Source organism: Chlorocebus sabaeus, chromosome 24, assembly GCF_047675955.1.
Source record: "Chlorocebus sabaeus isolate Y175 chromosome 24, mChlSab1.0.hap1, whole genome shotgun sequence".
NCBI lineage: Eukaryota > Metazoa > Chordata > Mammalia > Primates > Cercopithecidae > Chlorocebus > Chlorocebus sabaeus.
The window spans coordinates 43,271,253-43,290,568 of NC_132927.1; the positions used below are offsets into that span (position 1 = coordinate 43,271,253).

General features: G+C 37.2%; 1 protein-coding gene across 3 annotated transcripts in view; it reads left to right on the forward strand.

Moving 5' to 3' along the window:
• Positions 1-19,316, forward strand: part of GPHN (gephyrin) — a 740,280-nt gene that overhangs the window by 421,155 nt on the left and 299,809 nt on the right. The gene's annotated exons all lie outside the window — the stretch shown is intronic.

Here is a 19,316-nt window from a genome sequence, read left to right on the forward strand (position 1 = left end):
TCTGTTACATAAACAGTTTATATCCCATCAGTGGCAGCCACTTGAAGCACAGATACAGGAGATTATGAATGGGTCATTAGTTACTATATTCTCTTTGCTGTCACATGTACTATAACATTTAATTTTAGTAAAAGCAAATAAGTAATTAAGATACTATGATAGAGACTAAAGCTAAAGTTTGTGCTGGCCTTTAAGGAACACCAGTTGATTCTTTCATAGTGTTCCTTTTTTGACCATTACTTTTATTACCTACACCAATGAGTTCAGGGGATCCCGTTTTTCCTATGGAATTAAGTAGTTTTCAAACATAAAAGAACTCTTTCTTGTATACAAGCAATAACATCAAGAAAGAATTAAACTTCATTCTCTTGCTAATTCTTTTGTAATAAAATTTTAATTCAGTAAACATAGTAATATGCTTATTTGCCAAGTCCCATATTAAGCATTAGGGATTCTAAGGTTAGAAAGAAAAATAAGAAATGGTCCTCCCCTTAAGGATCCCACAGTTTAAATGGAGACATTTTTCTTTGCAACTGTTAAGATAATTCTTCAAATTAAATCTAGCTTTCTTGATCCAGTATAGAAATATCACTTTTTGTTATATTGAAAGGTTTTTCTGAATTAATTTTTTTTCTCCCTTTTGTATCCTCATAATTACCAAGCACTGGACTGCTGAGTGAGTGGAAAATTAATTAGCAGGAGCTGATTCTAATTACTTTGGCATAAGTTGTTCATCTTTATCCTGAAAGCTTTGAAAATTAATACATATAAACAGCATGGGCGCACCTTCTGGCTTTTCTGTCTGTGCATTGCTGATTTAACTGAGAATATATTTACAAACCTTGGAACAGACATAGTAGTTTACATTAGTTATAGAAAAGGGGATATTTCCCTGAATGTTCATTTTTGTGCTTCTCAAAGCCATTTTTAAAATCATTATTTTTATAATAGCCATGATTAGATTGGTACTTCCTTTCTACAGCCTTTCTATTCTGTATGCACTTTTGGCTTTGTACATGCTTCTACTATGGAACATGTCATAGTATATTGTAATTAATTATTTGCTTGTCTGTATCACCTAGTTAGTAGAAACTTCTTAAAGACAGGAGCTTTATCTTATTCTTTTTTACCTAAAACAAATTCTGACACATAGTAAGTACTCGAAAAATATTTATTGTTGTGGTTACTATGGATAAATCAGTGTTTTACCATAGTTCTATAGCATGTTTTTTTCAGGTAAATTAATGCATCAAGTTGGTGCCTTACTTTCCTATTTTTATGTCTAGAGAGCAGCATTAAATAAAAATAAATGTTTAAATCATTGCATATGTTTGAAATGGTTCCCTACTATTTGGACAACTTAATATCCTCCAAATTTTTTGTATAAGTAAGTTGGGAGATATTATGAAGTAATGGTTAAGAGCATCATCTCTGAAGACAGATTGCTTGTGTTCTACTATGTTAATGCCTTTTTTGTTTTCGTTTTCTCATCTATATAATAAGGATGTTAATAGTACCAAATTTCTCAGATAAAGTGAATTAATCTATGTAAAGCACTTAGAAAACTGACTCATAGTAACTGTTAAGTGATGATCATGGTTGTTGTTGTTTGAGTTTTTGTTTTTAGAGCAGGTCTGTTGGTGAAACCTTTTCTTAGCTTTTCTTCATTAGGAAATGTCTTTATCTCCATATTACTCCTGAAGGATATTTTCACTAGATACAGAAATCTGGGTTGACTATTCTTTTATTTCAGCATTTAAAAAAAAGTAAAATAAAATATTATTCGACTATCTTTTGCTCCATGGTTCCTGAAAAGAAATGAGCAATCGATTCAAATTGCTGTTTCCTCATGTGTAATGGCAAATTTCTCTGGCTGCTTCAAAAATATTTTTTCTTCAGCTTTAGTTTCAGCAATTTGATTATGATGTATCTGGGTGTAATTTTCTTTTAGATTATCCTTCTGGGTTCAGTGAACTTTATGATTCTGTAAATTTATGTCTTTTACCAAATTTGGGATATTTACTTTTTTTTTTTTTTTTTTTGCTGCTTCTATAACATGAATTTTAGATTTTTTGGTAATGTCTCACAAATCTTTTTTACTCTGTATTAATTTTAGGTTATTTCTGTGATCTATCTTCAAATTAGCTGACTTTTGCCCTCTTTCATCTTCATTCTGCCTTTGAGCATATCTAGTGGCTTTTATTTCGGATATATTTTCAGTTCTAAATTCTCCATTTGGTTTTTTTGTTAATGGTTTCCAATTTCTCTGCTAAGAACTTGCATTTTTACATTTATTTCAAAATTATTGCCCTTTATGTCATGGAGAATAGTTATAATAACTGCTTAAAATTATTCTTCTGACAATTTCAATATCTGGCTTACCTTGGAGTTGACATCGGTTGATTTCTTTTCCAATGAGAACTGGTCAAATTTTCCTTGTTTTATGTTGAGAAATTTTGGATTGTGTCCTGGACATTCTGAACACTACATTGTAAGTACATTATTTAACTCCTGTTAAAATCCTCTGGGGAATTTTAATTTAGTTAGTTTTAGCAATTGATCTGATTGGGTTCAGACTGTAAATTCTGTCTCACTTTCTGTGGGTAGTGGCTCAGCCTTTGCTATATTGTTAGTGTCTGCCCAGTACATGAACCATTTAGGAGTTAGTTTGAGACTTGGGAAGCAGTATATACTATGTTTATGTTTTAAAAGCTTTTCTTGTACTTCTTTTATACTGTCCCACGTATTCACAGCTCAGGGGTGACCCTGGAACTTGGGTCAGTTCACATACAAAATTAGAGAATCCACCTTCTTTAGCTCTCTTCTTTCCAAGAATTTCCCCCCCCGTCTCCAGCTTCCAGGGGACCCCATTCCCAGTTACTCTGACCAGAAGAGGTTTCTTACAGAGTATTAACTCCCTTTGCAATTATGTAGTTGTACACAACTGACCTTTGGGACAAAGAACAAAGAAAAGAAAAAAAGAGAGAAAGAGATTCCTCTTACCTCAGTTCTTTAGACAATATCGGCTCTTTTTTTTGTTTCCATTAGCCAAAGTGATAGGTAGGTCTTCTCTCTGGGCTTTGGGTGCTAACACTGTCATCATTATAGTATTGCAGCTCCACAATTAGGCCTAGCCCCATTAAGAGCTGTTATTCAAGCTCTGACTTCAGTCCCAAATCTGCCTGCTATTATTTTACATTCAGTGTCATCAGGTAATCACTGTGTACTCTAAACAATCAGTAGGAGAGAGAAGCTATGGTTACTTTCTCCATCTTGGCTGACACCAAAGAACAAGTATTGTAACTTTAATATCAGATCTCTGACTTCATATTTACTAGCATTTACTAGTAGTGTTACCTTGTTACTTTACAAGATTTAGCACATCTTGTTCCAGTAGTTAACTAAACTACCCACAAAATAGTAGCATTTAATCTCCCTAAATTTATAATTTATTCCCTACTTGTTTTTTTTAAAAGATCAAATACTCTTTTTTCCCCCTAAATTTCATTAAAAATAACAGACCACTGTGGTTATACACTGAAGAATGATTTGTCATGAATTTTATTCTCAGTTTTGTCATTAATTTGATTTATGATCTCTACTTAGTTTTATAGGGATAATACATAGCTCATAGAAATGTTATGAGGTCCTTTAAAGATTTACTCACACGTGTGTGTGTGTGTAAAATAAGAAATATCTAATTCATAGAAAGAGAAATTGATTGCCAGTTTTCCATTTTAGTATAAAGAGATTTACCATTGTAATCTTCAATGACTCATCTTTCAATTCTGTAGCTGTAATAAACACATGCACAGATTTTAGGGAGGAGATAACACTTTCCATTTGGTGCCAAAAATGGTTTTATAACTAATATTGGTTAAAAGAAAAATTTCAGGAAATAAAAACACAACACTTATTTTTTATAGACATGAATCAAATTATTCTTAGTATTATTTAGATAATATTAAAGTAACATGGGTCATTTAAAGTAACAGTACAATCATCTTGAAGAGTTTCTATTTTTTTAACCCACACCAAATATACTTAGCTTATGAAAGTCTATAGGGGAGCAGAAGATGGCAGAGTAGTATATATCAGGAATCTGTTTCTCCATCTGGACAACCATTGAACTGGCAGGATCTCTCTGATATAACTATTTTGGAACTTTGTAGTCTATTCAAATGTTTACAGCTTACTGGAAAAGGCTTGACTAGTAGATTGTGGTTAATCTGGGTCAGTTTTAACCTAGTGTGCTACTAGCCAACCATTTTCCAGTGCTTCAGCTAGCAGGTACTAGAGTTTAAACAACAGCTTGTGGAAGACAGAATGGGCAATTAAGGACCTTATCCTCCAAATATTGGGGATCCAGGTTCTGTTTGTGGATTACTGCTTTGGGTTGTAGAAGTGCAGAGGCAAAGACAGGATGCCATTGTTGCAACCCACACTGGCTGAAGTATCTTCAAGGGATTTATAAGGACAGTACCTACATTTTCGCCTACATTTTTCTTCTTCTCTTTTGGGACCCAGAAATTATAGAATTAGAACATTCAAAAACAGCTACATATATAGGGGAATTTAGAAAGTCACAATGCGCCGGGCGCGGTGGCTCAAGCCTGTAATCCCAGCACTTTGGGAGGCCGAGATGGGTGGATCACGAAGTCAGGAGATCGAGACCATCCTGGCTAACACGGTGAAACCCCATCTCTACTAAAAATACAAAAAAATTAGCCGGGCGTGGTGGCAGGCGCCTGTAGTCCCAGCTACTCGGGAGGCTGAGGCAGGAGAATGGCGTGAACCCAGGAGGCGGAGCTTGCAGTGAGCCGAGATAGTGCCACTGCACTCCAGCCTGGGTGACAGAGCAAGACTCCGCCTCAAAAAAAAAAAAAAAAAAAAAAGAAAGTCACAATGCATGCCCAGAGGAAAAGGCAGGCTGAGAAAAAGAGAAAGGCCTTAAGTTTATACCTCAGGCTTATCTCTTACACAGAACACCTTATAACAATTAAAAATAAAAATAAAAATAAAGCAAACCGTAGGGAAGGGAGAGAAATTGATTTCCAGAATACTGTATTATAAAATTCAAATATTCAGAGTTCAAAATAAAATGACAAAGCCAAGAAAAAGTATGATCCATTCAAATGAAAACATAAATTGACAAAAATCCATGAGGAAGATGAAATGGTGAAATTACTAGACAAAGGCTTTAAAACAACTGTCTTAAAGATATCTCACAGAACTAAAGGAAGATATTGACAGTGCCAAGATAATGATGTGTGAGCAAAAGTAAATATCAATAAATGTATTAAAAAACATAAAAAATAGTCAATCAGGCAGCTAAAATGACTTCTCAGTTTAATATCATCTTTTAAGGCCATGATGGCATCATCTATAATCAGGCTTCTCTCTACTGTATGCAGGAGGAAGTGGCCACTATTAACAGCCCTCCCTTTTTGTAGCATTAGACAGCAACAGGCCACCCTGAGATTATTTACAGAGGACAGCTATAAAATCACTTACCTATATATTCAGTCCAGGCTAGAAAATACTTTTTCCCCATGAGTGTGAAGATTCATATTGTATGCTAGTAAATCTCTCTACACGTGTTCATCATGACAATGTACTCAGGAGTTCTAAGTCATGATGAGCATCCTGCAGCAGTTCCAGTGAATCATGTATGAAAAACATGTATCCTTTAAAAAAATAAAGAAGATAAAAAAGAATAATGAAGAAATGAGTTGACAAGTACAATTGCTGGAAAAAAATCATTAGAGGGATTCAAAAGCTGTTTTCAGCAGGCAGAAAAAAGAATCAGCAAACTTAAAGACACAACACTTGAAGTTAACAAATCTGAGGAACAGAAACAAAAAAGATGGAAGAAAACTGAACAGAGCCTAACAGACTTGTGGAACACCATTAAGCAGACCAGCATACACATTATGGGGATTCAAGATGGATGAGTGAGGGAGAAAGGGGCTTACCGGAGCAGACTCATGAACACTAATAAGCATGGGAAGCTATCAGGTAGGCAAATCTAAACTATAATTGACGAATTGCTAGAGGTTCAGTGCAGACAACTATGAGAGTTAAAAACTTCAGGGAAACTCAGTTACAGGGGAGCCGCTATACTTTTGTGAAAACTCAATGGAACCTAAGGGACCTGTGGAATAAGTCCTTCAGAACAACCAGGTTCTCACAGTAAATATTAGAGGAAAATTCCCTCATGTTTCAGCAGGGAAGGGGAAAGGGAACTATTGTGAAACACACCAGAGCACTCTGTTCTTCTTAATGAACCCTAACCCCAGGAGAAACTACTTAACCTGAGCCTACCCTGCTGGAGTATAATCAAATACTAACTTACCTAGAGGAAGGGAAATACCCAAGTTCAGCTCACTCTAGCCGTCATCTCCCATGTAACAGGGGAGGAAAAATTGAGAAAAACTCGTGAAGCTCACTAAAAGGCTCACTAAAAGACTGAGACCTGGCCGGGCATGGTTGCTCACACCTATAATCCCAGTACTTTGGGAGGCCAAGGCAAGTGGATCATGAAGTCAGGAGATCGAGACCACTCTGCCTAACACAGTGAAACCTCGTCTCTACTAAAAATACAAAAAATTAGCCGGGCATGGTGCCACATGTCTATAGTCCCAGCTGAGGCAGGAGAATCGCACCTGGGAGGTGGAGGTTGCAATGAGCCAAGATCGAACCACTGCACTCCAGCCTGGCGACAGAGCAAGACTCCATCTCAAAATATAAAAAGACCAAGACTTAACCATAGGACTATAGAATACTTCTCCACCCCCACACATCCCCACCATATTACTGGAGGCCTGTCTACAGCAGTTCCTTTTACCTGGAATGTTTGGCTATGAAGAAAAATTACAAGGCATATCAAATGGGAAAAAAATACAGTTTGAAGAGACAAAGCAAGCATCAGAAGTAGACATGGCAGGAATGCTGGAATTATCAGACTGGGAATTTAAAAATCATTGTGATTAATATGCTAAGTGCTCCAATGGATGAAGTAGGTACCATGCAAGAACAGATGGGTACCGTAAGCAAAGAGATGAAACTCCTAAGAATCAAAAATAAATGCTAGAGATCAAAAACACTGTAACAGACATAAACAGTGCCTTTGATGGGCTTATTAGTAGAATGAACACAGCTGAGGATAAAAAAACTGAGCATGATGATCTCTCACTGCATACCTCCAAAACTGAAAAGCAAAGAGAACAAGGGCTGAGAAACAAAACAGAACAGAGTATCAAAGAATTTTGAGACAACTCTAAAAGGTAAAACATCTACATAATGTGAATACCCAAAAGAGAAGAAAGAGAGAAACAGAAGAAATATTTGCAACAATGACCGAGAATTTCCCCAAATTAATGTCAGATGCCATAAAAACAACTATACCTAGACATACCATATTCAAACTAGAGAAAATCAAAAATAAAGAAAAAATCATGATAGAGTCCAGAGGGGGAAAAAAACTCCGTATCTATAGAGGAAGAAAGATAAGAACTACATTCAACGTGTCCTCAGACATGCATTTAAAAAATCAGTCTATGATTTGGGGCATACAATATGTAAAGACATAATTTACGACATCAGTAACTGAAAGGGGTGAGGACAGAGCAGTATAAGAGGAGAATTTTTGTATGCTATTGAAGTTAAACTGGTATAAATTCAAATTATTACTTTAGGATGTTAAATGTAATCTTCATAGTGGCCACAAGGAAAATAGATACAGGATGTACACACACACACAAAAATGAGAGGGAATTAAAATATTTCACTAAAAAATTTAAGAACAAATGAAGACAGTAATGCAGGAAATGAGGAGTTAAAAAGCTATAAGGCATATGGAAAACCCTTAACAAAATGGTAGAATTCCCTTTTTGTCAATAATTAAGTGTAAATGGATTAAACTTTCCAATCAAAGAGACAGAGATTAATAGACTGGATAGGAAGGCATGATCCAGCTATATGCTGTCTACATGAGATTCATTTTAGATCCAAAGACATAAATAAGTTGAAAATGAAAGGATAGAAGAAGATAGGCAAATAGTAACCAAAAGCGAACCATGATGGCTATAATATCAAATAAATTTTAAATCAAAAATGTTTATCTTAAATCCAAAAAGTTTACAAGAGACAAAGGATATATGTTACTAGAAGGTTTAATTCTGCACAGTAATATTATACTTATAAACATTTATGCACTTAATAGACTATCAAAATAGATGAAGCAAAAATGAACAGAATTGAAGAGGAAAATAGACAGCTATGCAAGAATAGTTGAGGAATTCAGTACCCCACATTCAATAATGGATAGAACAGCCACACAAAAGGTAACTAAAAAAATGTAAGAACTTGAACAACACAATAAACCAACTAGATGCAACCCACATATATAAAACACTTCACCCAACAACAGTAGCATACACCTTCTGAAGTACACATGGGACATTCTCCAAGATAGAGCATGTTAGGCCACAAAGTAAGTTTCACTAGGTTTTTTCAAATAGATGCCATAAAAAGTATATTGCAAAGCAGTATATTCTTCAAAGCATATTCTCCAAAAAGAGAATGCAGTTTGAAATCAATAACAGAAGGAAAACTGGAAAATTTACAAATATGTGAAAATTAAACTCACTCAAACAACCAATAAGTTAAAGAAGAAATCATAAGGGAAATTAGAAAATATTTAAAAATGAATTAAAACAAAAATGCAACATATCAAAACTTAATAGTATGCAGAAAAAGCAGTACTGATATTGCTGTAAACATTTAAAAAATAATTACATTTTTTTAAATCTCATAACAGCAGTCTCATTTTATAACATTATAAGTTAAGAAACTAGAAAAAGAATAACAACCTAAACCCAAAGCTAGCAGAAAGAAGGAAATAATAAAAATTAGAGCACAGATAAATGAAATGGAAAATCAAAAAACAATAGAGGAAAATCAACTAAGCCAAAGTTGGTTCTTCGAAAAGATCAACAAAAATCACAAAATATTAGCTAGATGGACTAAGGAAAAAACAGAAACTCAAATTACTAAAATCATTAATGAAAATGGAGTCATTAGTACCAATTCCACAGAAATAAAAAGGACTAGAAGAGTATAGCATAACAACTATATGCCAATAAGTTGAATACCCAGATGAAGTGGACAAACTCTTAGAGACACAAAACCTACTGAGACTGAATCACAAAGAAATAGAAAATCTGAATAGACCCATACCTAGGAAGGAGATTGACTCAGAAATTAACAGCCTCTCCGCTGGGTGCGGTGGCTCACGCCTGTAATCCCAATGCTTTGGGAGGCCAAAGCAGGCGGATCACTTGAGCACAGCAAGAGCAACCTGGGCAATATGGCGAAACCCTATCTCTACTAAAAAATTCAAAAAATTAGCCAGGTGTGGTGGCACACACCTGTAGTCCTAGCTACTTGGGGATCTGAGGCAGGAGTATCACTTGAGCCCAGGAGGCCACACAGTGAGCCCTGATTGTGCACACTGCACTCCAGCCTGGGCAACAGAGTGAGACCCTGTCTCCAAAAAAAAAAAAAAAAAAACCTCTCTGTTTACAAAATACCTGGACCAGTTGGCTTCACTGATGAATTCTACCAGGTATTTAAAGAACAAGTGACACTGGTTATTTCCAAAAATCTTTCCAAACAATTGAAGAGAAGACAACACTTCCTAACTCATTTTACGAAAGGCAGCATTGGTCTCATACCAAAGACAGGAAAACAAAACAAAACAAAACAAAACTGCAGGCCAATTTCCCTTAATGAATGTTGGTGCTTAAAAAAAAAAAAAAAAAAACCCCAGCAAACTGATTGCAGCAGCATATTAAAAAGAATTACACAACATGACCCTAGAATACAAGGATTGTTCAACATATGAAAATAAATCATTGATTGTAATATACCACAGTAGCAGAATGAAGGGGGAAAAAAAACCCATAAGATCATTTGATGATGGGTTTTCAGCATCAATGGATGCTGAAAAACCATTTGTAAAAATGCAAGTTTCATGTTAAAAACACTCAACAAACTAGGAAAAGAAGGAAACTACCTTAATGTGGTAAAGGCCTTATGTGAAAAACCCACAGCTTACATCATATTCAGTGGTGAAAGACTGAAAGCTTTTCCTTTAAAATCAGGAACAAGATGGGGATCCCCACTTTTTCCACTTCCATTCAACATAGTATCAAAACTTCTAGCCAGAACAATTAGGCGATAAAAAGATGTGAAAGGTATCCAAATTGGAAAGGAAGAAGTAAACCTGTCTTTTTTTGGACATGATTATATATGTAGAAAACCCAAGATGCCATACACAAAACCATTAGAACTAATAAATGAATTCAGCAAAGTTGCAGAATACAAAATCAGGCTGCAAAAATCAGTCGTATTTTTATACAATGACAATGAACGATCCCAAATAAAATCAAGAAAATAGAATCAAGAGCCCAGAAATAAGCCCTTGCATATAAAATGCAATAATTTTCAACAAGGGTGTCAATTCAATGGGGGAGAGAATAGTCTTTTCAACGAATGGTGTTGGGAAAATTGGATATCCACTTGCAAAAGAATGAAGTCAGACCTCTGCCTACTGAATATAAAAATTAATTCAAAATGGATCAAAAACCTATACACAAGAGCTAAAACCATAAAACTCTTAGAAAAAAAAATAGGGGGACAGCTTCATGACATTAGATTTGGCAGTCATTTCTTGGGTATGACACCAAAAGCATAGGCAGCAAACAAAAACTAGATAATTTGGACTTTATCGATGTTGAAAATCTTTGTACATTGAACAAAGTAAAAGGGCAACCCAGGGAATCAAGAAAATATTCACAATCACATATCTGGCTAGGTATTAACATTCAATATATATATATTTTTAAATTCCTACAATTCAACAAAGAAAAATGCTATTTAAAAACAGGCAGAAGACTCAAATAGATATTTCTCCAAAGAAGATACACAAATGACTGACAAGCACATGAAAAGATCCTCAGCATCAATAGTCATTAGGGAAATGCAAATCAGAACCACAATGATATACAACTTCACACCTATTAGGTTGGCTGTTAATCAAAACAATACTAAATAAGTGGTGCAGAATGTTTAGAAACATCGTGCATTGCTGGTGAGGATGTAAAACAGTGCAACTGCTGTGGGAAACTATGGCATATCCTCAAGAAATTAAGCGTAGAATTATATGACCCTGGAACTCCACTTCCGAGTTACATATCCAAAATAATTGAAAGCAGGGGCTGGGTGTGGTGGCTTACACCTGTAATCCCAACACTTTGGTAGCGTGAGACAAGAGGATCACTTGAGACCAAGAGTTTGAGACCAGCCTGAGCAAAATAGTGAGACCCTGTCTCTACAAAACTTGTTTTAAAAAATTAGCCAGGCCTGGTGACACACACCTATAATCCTAGCTCCTCAGGAGGATGAGGGAGGAGTGTCACTTGAGCCCAGGAATTCAAGGTTACAGTGAGCTGTGATCATGCCACTGCATTCCAGTCTGGGCAACAGAGTGAGACTGTCTCTTAAAGAATTGAAAGCAGGGACTATAATAGATATTTGCAAGCCATATTCATAACATCATTATTCACCTTACCCAAAAGTTGGAAGCAACCCAGATGTCCATTGATTGATGAATGCATAAACAAAATGGGTTAAAGACGTGCAATGAAATATTATTCAGCCTTAAAAATTATTGACAATTCTAACACTTGCTGCAACATAGATGAACCTTGAAAACATTGTGCTAAGTGAAATAAGCCAGATTATATAAGGACAAATGTGTGATTCCACTTACATGAAGTATCTAGAATAACCAGATGCATAAGGAAAATAGAACAATGCTTATGAGCGGATAGGGAGAAGAGAATGGAGAGGTTTTGCTTGGGATGTTGAAAAAGTTCTGGAGATTGACAGTGGTGATGGTTGCACAATAACGTGAATGTACTTAATGCCACTGAATTGTATACTTAAAATTAGTTAGAATGGTAAAGTTTATGTTATGTGTATTTTACCAGAGTTCCTTTTATAGCTATAGGACAGGAAATGCAACATACATAGAATGTACATTCTCTTGAAACATTCCTGCAATGTTTCAGGCCCAACTTCCAGACTCCAGTATGACCGGAGGTATACTGGGTTTCAAAAGACAAGTGACACAGATGGTGTGAGTACCATCTCAACACAGGAGAGCTGCCACCTTTCTCCTCCTCTCACCCAGCTTTTATATTTTCCTAAATATCATAGCTTCGTAAGAGATTTGTGATAGCTGGATCTTACTCGTTATAGCTCATAAAATAAACAATGTGAATAACACGATTCAGGTTCCTCAGGTTATCTTCAGATCTTGACAAAGAGCCTAACAACTGTGGGATATGTTTAGTTCAATACATAGATCATAGCATTTAGATTACAGAATCAGTTCAGTGCATTTTTTGAGTAAACAATTTTGACCCAGAGTTAACTCTTTAGCTGTCTTTAGCTCTGGAGGGAAGTTTGAATTCATTTGTTATCCCCTCCATGTCATAACCACATGATGACTTAGATTTGCCTAAATGTGGAGGCTAACAAACATCAAGCAAAGGAGAATTCAATTTAAAGTGACTCTGGGTGTTGAAGCAGTGGACAGAAGTAAATCCTTTCTGGAAGAATTCTACTTAACCGCGTCCTCAAATATTTCTCAGAGATAAAGTTCTAAGGGAATTAGCATGTCATGGGGTCGGGGAGGTAGGGGAAGGTGGCAAAACACACAGGAATTAAGGCAACAGATTATAGCTGGACTCTGAAAGACTTAAAAATCTCGATATTATCAAATAGTATTAAAAATAAATGTAATATATTTAAAGAGCTAAACAATAAGCTTAAAAATTACATTGAGGAACAAATAAATTTGAAAAAGAACTAAACTTTTATTTACATATGCAAAATATAATAATGAAAATTTTAAAACTTAATGGATAGATTCAACTACAGATTATAAACAATTCAAGAGAGAATTAGGAAACTTGATGAAACTATTGGAAGAAACCATCCAGAACTCAGCTCAGATTGACAAAGAAACAGAAAAAAAAAAGAGAAGTTAAAAAGCATGGAGTAGATCCTGAGCAAGATGGCCGAATAGGAACAGCTCCAGCCTCCAGCTCCCAGCGTGGCCAACACAGAAGACGGGTGATTTCTGCATTTTCAACTGAGGTACCGAGTTCATCTCACTGGGAAGTGCCAGACAATCAGTGCTGCTCAGCTGGTGCAGCCCGACCAGCTAGAGTGGAAGCAGGGCGAGGCATCGCCTCACCTGGGAAGCATAAGGGGGAAGGGAATCCCTTTTCCTAGCCAAGGGAAACTGAGACACACAACACCTGGAAAATCGGGTAACTCCTACCCTAATACTGCGCTTTACCAAGGGTCTTAGCAAATGGCACACCAGGAGATTATATGCCACACCTGGCCCGGAGGGTCCCATGCCCACGGAGCCTCCCTAATTGCTAGCACAATAGTCTGAGATCTAACTCCAAGGTGGCAGTGAGGCTGGGGAACGGGCGCCCGCCATTGCTGAGGATTAAGTAGGTAAACAAAGTGGCCAGGAAGCTCGAACTGGGTGGACCCCACCTCAGCTCAAGGAGGCCTGCCTGCCTCTGTAGTCTCCACCTCTGGGGACAGGGCATAGCTAAACAAAAAGCAGCAGAAACCTCTGCAGATGTAAATGACCCTGTCTGACATCATTGAAGAGAGCAGTGGGTCTCCCAGCACTGAGGCTGAGATCTGAAAAAGGACAGACTGCATGCTCAAGTGGGTCCCTGACCCTTGAGTAACCTAACTGGGAGACATATCCCACTAGGTGCAGACCGTCACCTCACACCTCACACGGCTGGGCACACATCTGAAACGAATTTTCCAGAGCAAGAATCAGACAGCAACACTCACTGTTCAGCAATATTCTATCTTCTGCAGCCTCTGCTGCTGATACCCAGGCAAACAGGGTCTGACCTCAAGCAAACTCCAACAGACCTGCAGCTGAGGGTCCTGACTGTTAGAAGGAAAACTAACAGGAAGGACATGCACACCAAAACCCCATCAGTACATCACCATCATCAAAGATCAAAGACAGATAGAACCACAAAGATGGGGGAAAAGCAGGACAGAAAAGCTGGATATTCAAAAAGCAGAGCACATCTCCCCCTCCAAAGGAATGAAGCTCATCACCAGCAACGGATCAAAGCTGGACGGAGAATGACTTGGACGGAGAATGACTTTGACGAATTGAGAGAAGAAGGCTTCAGTCGATCAAACTTCTCAGAGCTAAAGGAAGAACTACGTACCCAGCACAAAGAAACTAAAAATCTTGAAAAAAGAATGGAAGAATGGATAACTAGAATAATCAATGGAGAGAAGGCCATAAGCGAACTGATAGAGATAAAAACCATGACACGAAAATTACGTGACAAATGCACAAGCTTCAGTAACTGACTCGTTCAGCTGGAAAAAAGTATCAATGATTGAAGATCAAATGAATGAAATGAAGCAAGAAGAGAAGTGTAGAGGAAAAAGAGTAAAAAGAAATGAACAAAGCCTCCAAGAAATATGGGATTATGTAAAAAGACCAAATCTGCGTCTGATTGGTGTGCCTGAAAGTGAGGGAGAAAATGGAACCAACTTGGAAAACACTCTGCAGGATATCATCCAGGAGAACTTCCCCAACCTGGTAAGGCAGGCCAACATTCAAATTCAAGAAATACAGAGAACGCCACAAAGATACTCCTTGAGAAGAGCAACTCCAACACACATAATTGTCAGATTCACCAAAGTTGAAATGAAGGAAAAAATGTTAAGGGCAGCCAGAGAGAAAGGTCTGGTTACCCACAAAGGGAAACCCATCAGATTAACAGCAGATCTCTCGGCAGAAACTCTCCAAGCCAGAAGAGAGTGGGGGCCAATATTCAACATTCTGAAAGAAAAGAATTTTCAACCCAGAATTTCATGTCCAGCCAAACTAAGTTTCATAAGTGAAGGAGAAATAAAATCCTTTACAGACAAGCAAATACTTAGAGATTTTGTCACCACCAGGCCTGCCCTAAAAGAGACCCTGAAGGAAGCACTAAACATGGAAAGTAACAACCGGTACCAGTCATTGAAAAAAACATGCCAAAATGTAAAGACTGTCGATGCTAGGAAGAAACTGCATCAACTAACGAGCAAAATAACCAGCTAATATCACAATGACAGGATCAAGTTCACACATAACAATATTAACCTTAAATGTAAATGGACTAAATGGTCCAATTAAAAGATACAGACTGGCAAATTGGATAAAGAGTCAAAACCCATCAGTCTGCTGTATTCAGGAGACCCATCTCACATGGAGAGACACACATAGGCTCAAAATAAAGGGATGGAGGAAGATCTAAGAAACAAATGGAAAACAAAAAAGAAACATGGGTTGCAATCCTAGTCTCTGGTAAAACAGACTTTAAACCATCAAAGATCAAAAGAGACAAAGAAGGCCATTACATAATGGTAAAGGGATCAATTCAACAGGAAGAGCTAACTATCTTAAATATATATGCACCCAATACAGGAGCACCCAGATTCATAAAGCAAGTCCTTAGAGACTTACAAAGAGACTTAGACTCCCATACAATAATAATTGGAGATTTCAACACCCCACTGTCAACATTGGACAGATCAATGAGACAGAAAGTTAACAAGGATATCTAGGAATTGAACTCCACTCTGCACTAAGCAGACCAGATAGACATCTACAGAACTCTCCACCCCAAATCAACAGAATATACATTCTTCTCATCACCACATCGTACTTATTCCAAAATTGACCACATAGTAGGAAGTAAAGCACTCCTCAGCAAATGTACAAGAACAGAAATTTTAACAAATTGTCTTTCAGACCACAGTGCAATCAAACTAGAACTCAGGACTAAGAAACTCAATCAAAACCGCTCAACTACATAGAAACTGAACAATCTGCTCCTGAATGACGACTGAGTACATAACGAAATGAAGGCAGAAATAAAGATGTTCTTTGAAACGAATGAGAAAAAAGATACAACATACCAGAATCTCTGGTACACATTTAAAGCAGTGTGTAGAGGGAAATTTATAGCACTAAATGCCCACAAGAGAAAGCAGGAAAGATCCAAAATTGACAACCTAACATCACAATTAAAGGAACTAGAGAAGCAAGAGCAAACACATTCAAAAGCTAGCAGAAGGTAAGAAATAACTAAGATCAGAGCAGAACGGAAGGAGATAGAGACACAAAAAACCCTCCAAAAAATCAATGAATCCAAGAGCTGGTTTTTTGAAAAAAATCAACAAAATTGATAGACCGCTAGCAAGACAAATAAAGGAGAAAAGAGAGAAGAATCAAATAGACACAATAAAAATGATAAAGGGGATATCACCACTGATCCCACAGAAATACAAAATACCATCAGAGAATACTATAAACACTTCTGCGCAAATAAACTAGAAAACCTAGAAGAAATGGATAATTTCCTGGACACTTACGCTCTGCCAAGACTAAACCAGGAAGAAGTTGATCCCTGAATAGACCAATAGCAGGCTCTGAAATTGAGGCAATAGTTAATAGCCTACCAACCAAAAAAAGTCCAGGACCAGACAGATTCACAGCCGAATTCTACCAGAGATACAAGGAGGAGCTGGTACCATTCCTTCTGAAACTATTCCAATCAATAGAAAAAGAGGGAATCCTCCCTAACTCATTTTATGAGGCCAACATCATCCTGATACCAAAGCCTGACAGAGACACAACAACAAAAAAAAAGAATTTTACACCAATATCCCTGATGAACATCGATGAAAAAATTCTCAGTAAAATACTGGCAAACCGAATCCAGCAGCACATCAAAAAGCTTATCCACCATGATCAAGTGGGCTTCATCCCTGGGATGCAAGGCTGGTACAACATATGCAAATCAATAAACGTAATCCAGCATACAAACAGAACCAAAGACAGAAACCACATGATTATCTCAATAGATGCCAAAAAGGCCTTTGACAAAATTCAACAGCCCTTCATGCTAAAAACTCTCAATAAATTTGGTATTGATGGAATGTATCTCAAAATAATAAGAGCTATTTATGACAGACCCACAGCCAATATCATACTGAATGGGCAAAAACTGGAAGCATTCCCTTTGAAAACTGGCACAAGACAGGGATGCCCTCTCTCACCACTCCTATTCAACATAGTGTTGGAAGTTCTGGCTAGCAATCAGGCAAGAGAAAGAAATGAAGGTATTCAGGTAGGAAAAGAAGTCAAATTGTCCCTGTTTGCAGATGACATGATTGTATATTTAGAAAACCCCATCATCTCAGCCCAAAATCTCCTTAAGCTGATAAGCAACTTCAGCGTAGTCTCAGGATACAAAATTAATGTGCAAAAATCACAGGCATTATTATACACCAGTAACAGACAAACAGAGAGCCATATTATGAATGATCTCCCATTCACAATGGCTTCAAAGAGAATAAAATACCTAGGAATCCAACTTACAAGGGATGTAAGGGACCTCTTCAAGGAGAACTACAAACCACTGCTCAGTGAAATAAAAGAGGACACAAACAAATGGAAGAACATACCATGCTCATGGATAGAAAGAATCAATATTGTGAAAATGGCCATACTGCCCAAGGTTATTTATAGATTCAATGCCATCCCCATCACGCTACCAGTGAGTTTCTTCACAGAATTGGGGAAAAAACCGCTTTAAGGTTCATATGGAAGGATAAAAGAGCTCACATTGCCAAGACAATCCTAAATGAAAAGAACAAAGCTGGAGGCATCATGCTACCTGACTTCAAACTATACTACAAGGCTACAGTAACCAAAACAGCATGGTACTGGCACCAAAACAGAGGTATAGACCAATGGAACAGAACAGAACCCTCAGAAACAATACCACATATCTACAGCCATCTTATCTTTGATAAACCTGACAGAAACAAGCAATGGGGAAAGGATTCCCTATTTAATAAATGGTGCTGGGAAAATTGGCTAGCCATAAGTAGAAAGCTGAAACTGGATCCCTTCCTTACTCCTTATATGAAAATTAATTCAAGATGGATTAGAATCTTAAATGTTAGACCTAAAACCATAAAAACCCTAGTAGAAAACCTAGGTAATACCATTCAGGACATAGGCATGGGCAATGACTTCATGTCTAAAACACCAAAAGCAATGGCAACAAAAGCCAAAATTGAAAAATGGGACCTAATTAAAGTAAAGAGCTTCTGCACAGCAAAAAAACTACCATGAGAGTGATCAGGCAACTTACAGAATGGGAGAAAATTTTTGCAATCTACTCGTCTGACAAAGGGCTAATATCCAGAACCTACAGAGAACTCAAACAAATTTACAAGAAAAAAGCAAACAGCCCCATCAAAAAGTGCTCAAAGGATATGAACAGACACTTCTCAAAAGAAGACATTTATGCAGCCAACAGACACATGAAAAAATGCTCATCATCACTGGCCATCAGAGAAATGCAAATCAAAACCACAATGAGATACCATCTCACACCAGTTAGAATGGCAATCATTAAAAAGTCAGGAAACAACAGGTACTGGAGAGGATGTGGAGAAATAGGAACACTTTTACACTGTTGGTGGGATTGTAAACTAGTTCAACCATTGTAGAAACCAGTATAGCGATTCCTCAAGGATCTAGAACCAGAAATACCATTTGACCCAGCCATCCCATTACTGGGTATATACACAAAGATTATAAATCATACTGCTATAAAGACACATGCACATGTATGTTTAGTGCGCAACTATTCACAATAGCAAAGACTTGGAATCAACCCAAATGTCTAGCAGTGACAGACTGGATTAAGAAAATGTGGCACATATACACCATGGAATACTATGCAGCCATAAAAAAGGATGAGTTCGTGTCCTTTGTAGGGACATGGATGCAGCTGGAAACCATCATTCTCAGCAAACTATCACAAAGATAGAAAATGAAACACCGCATGTTCTCACTCATAGGTGGGAATTGAACAATGAGATCACTTGGGCACGGGAAGGGGAACATCACACATCGGGGCCTATTGTGGGCAGGGGGAAGGGGGAAGGGATGGCTTTGAGAATTATACCTGATGTAAATGGCAGGTTGATGGGTGCTGACGAGTTGATGGGTGCAGCACACCAACATGGCACATGTATACTTATATAACAAACCTACACGTTGTGCACATGTATCCTAGAACTTAAAGTATAATAATAAAAAAAAAAGCATG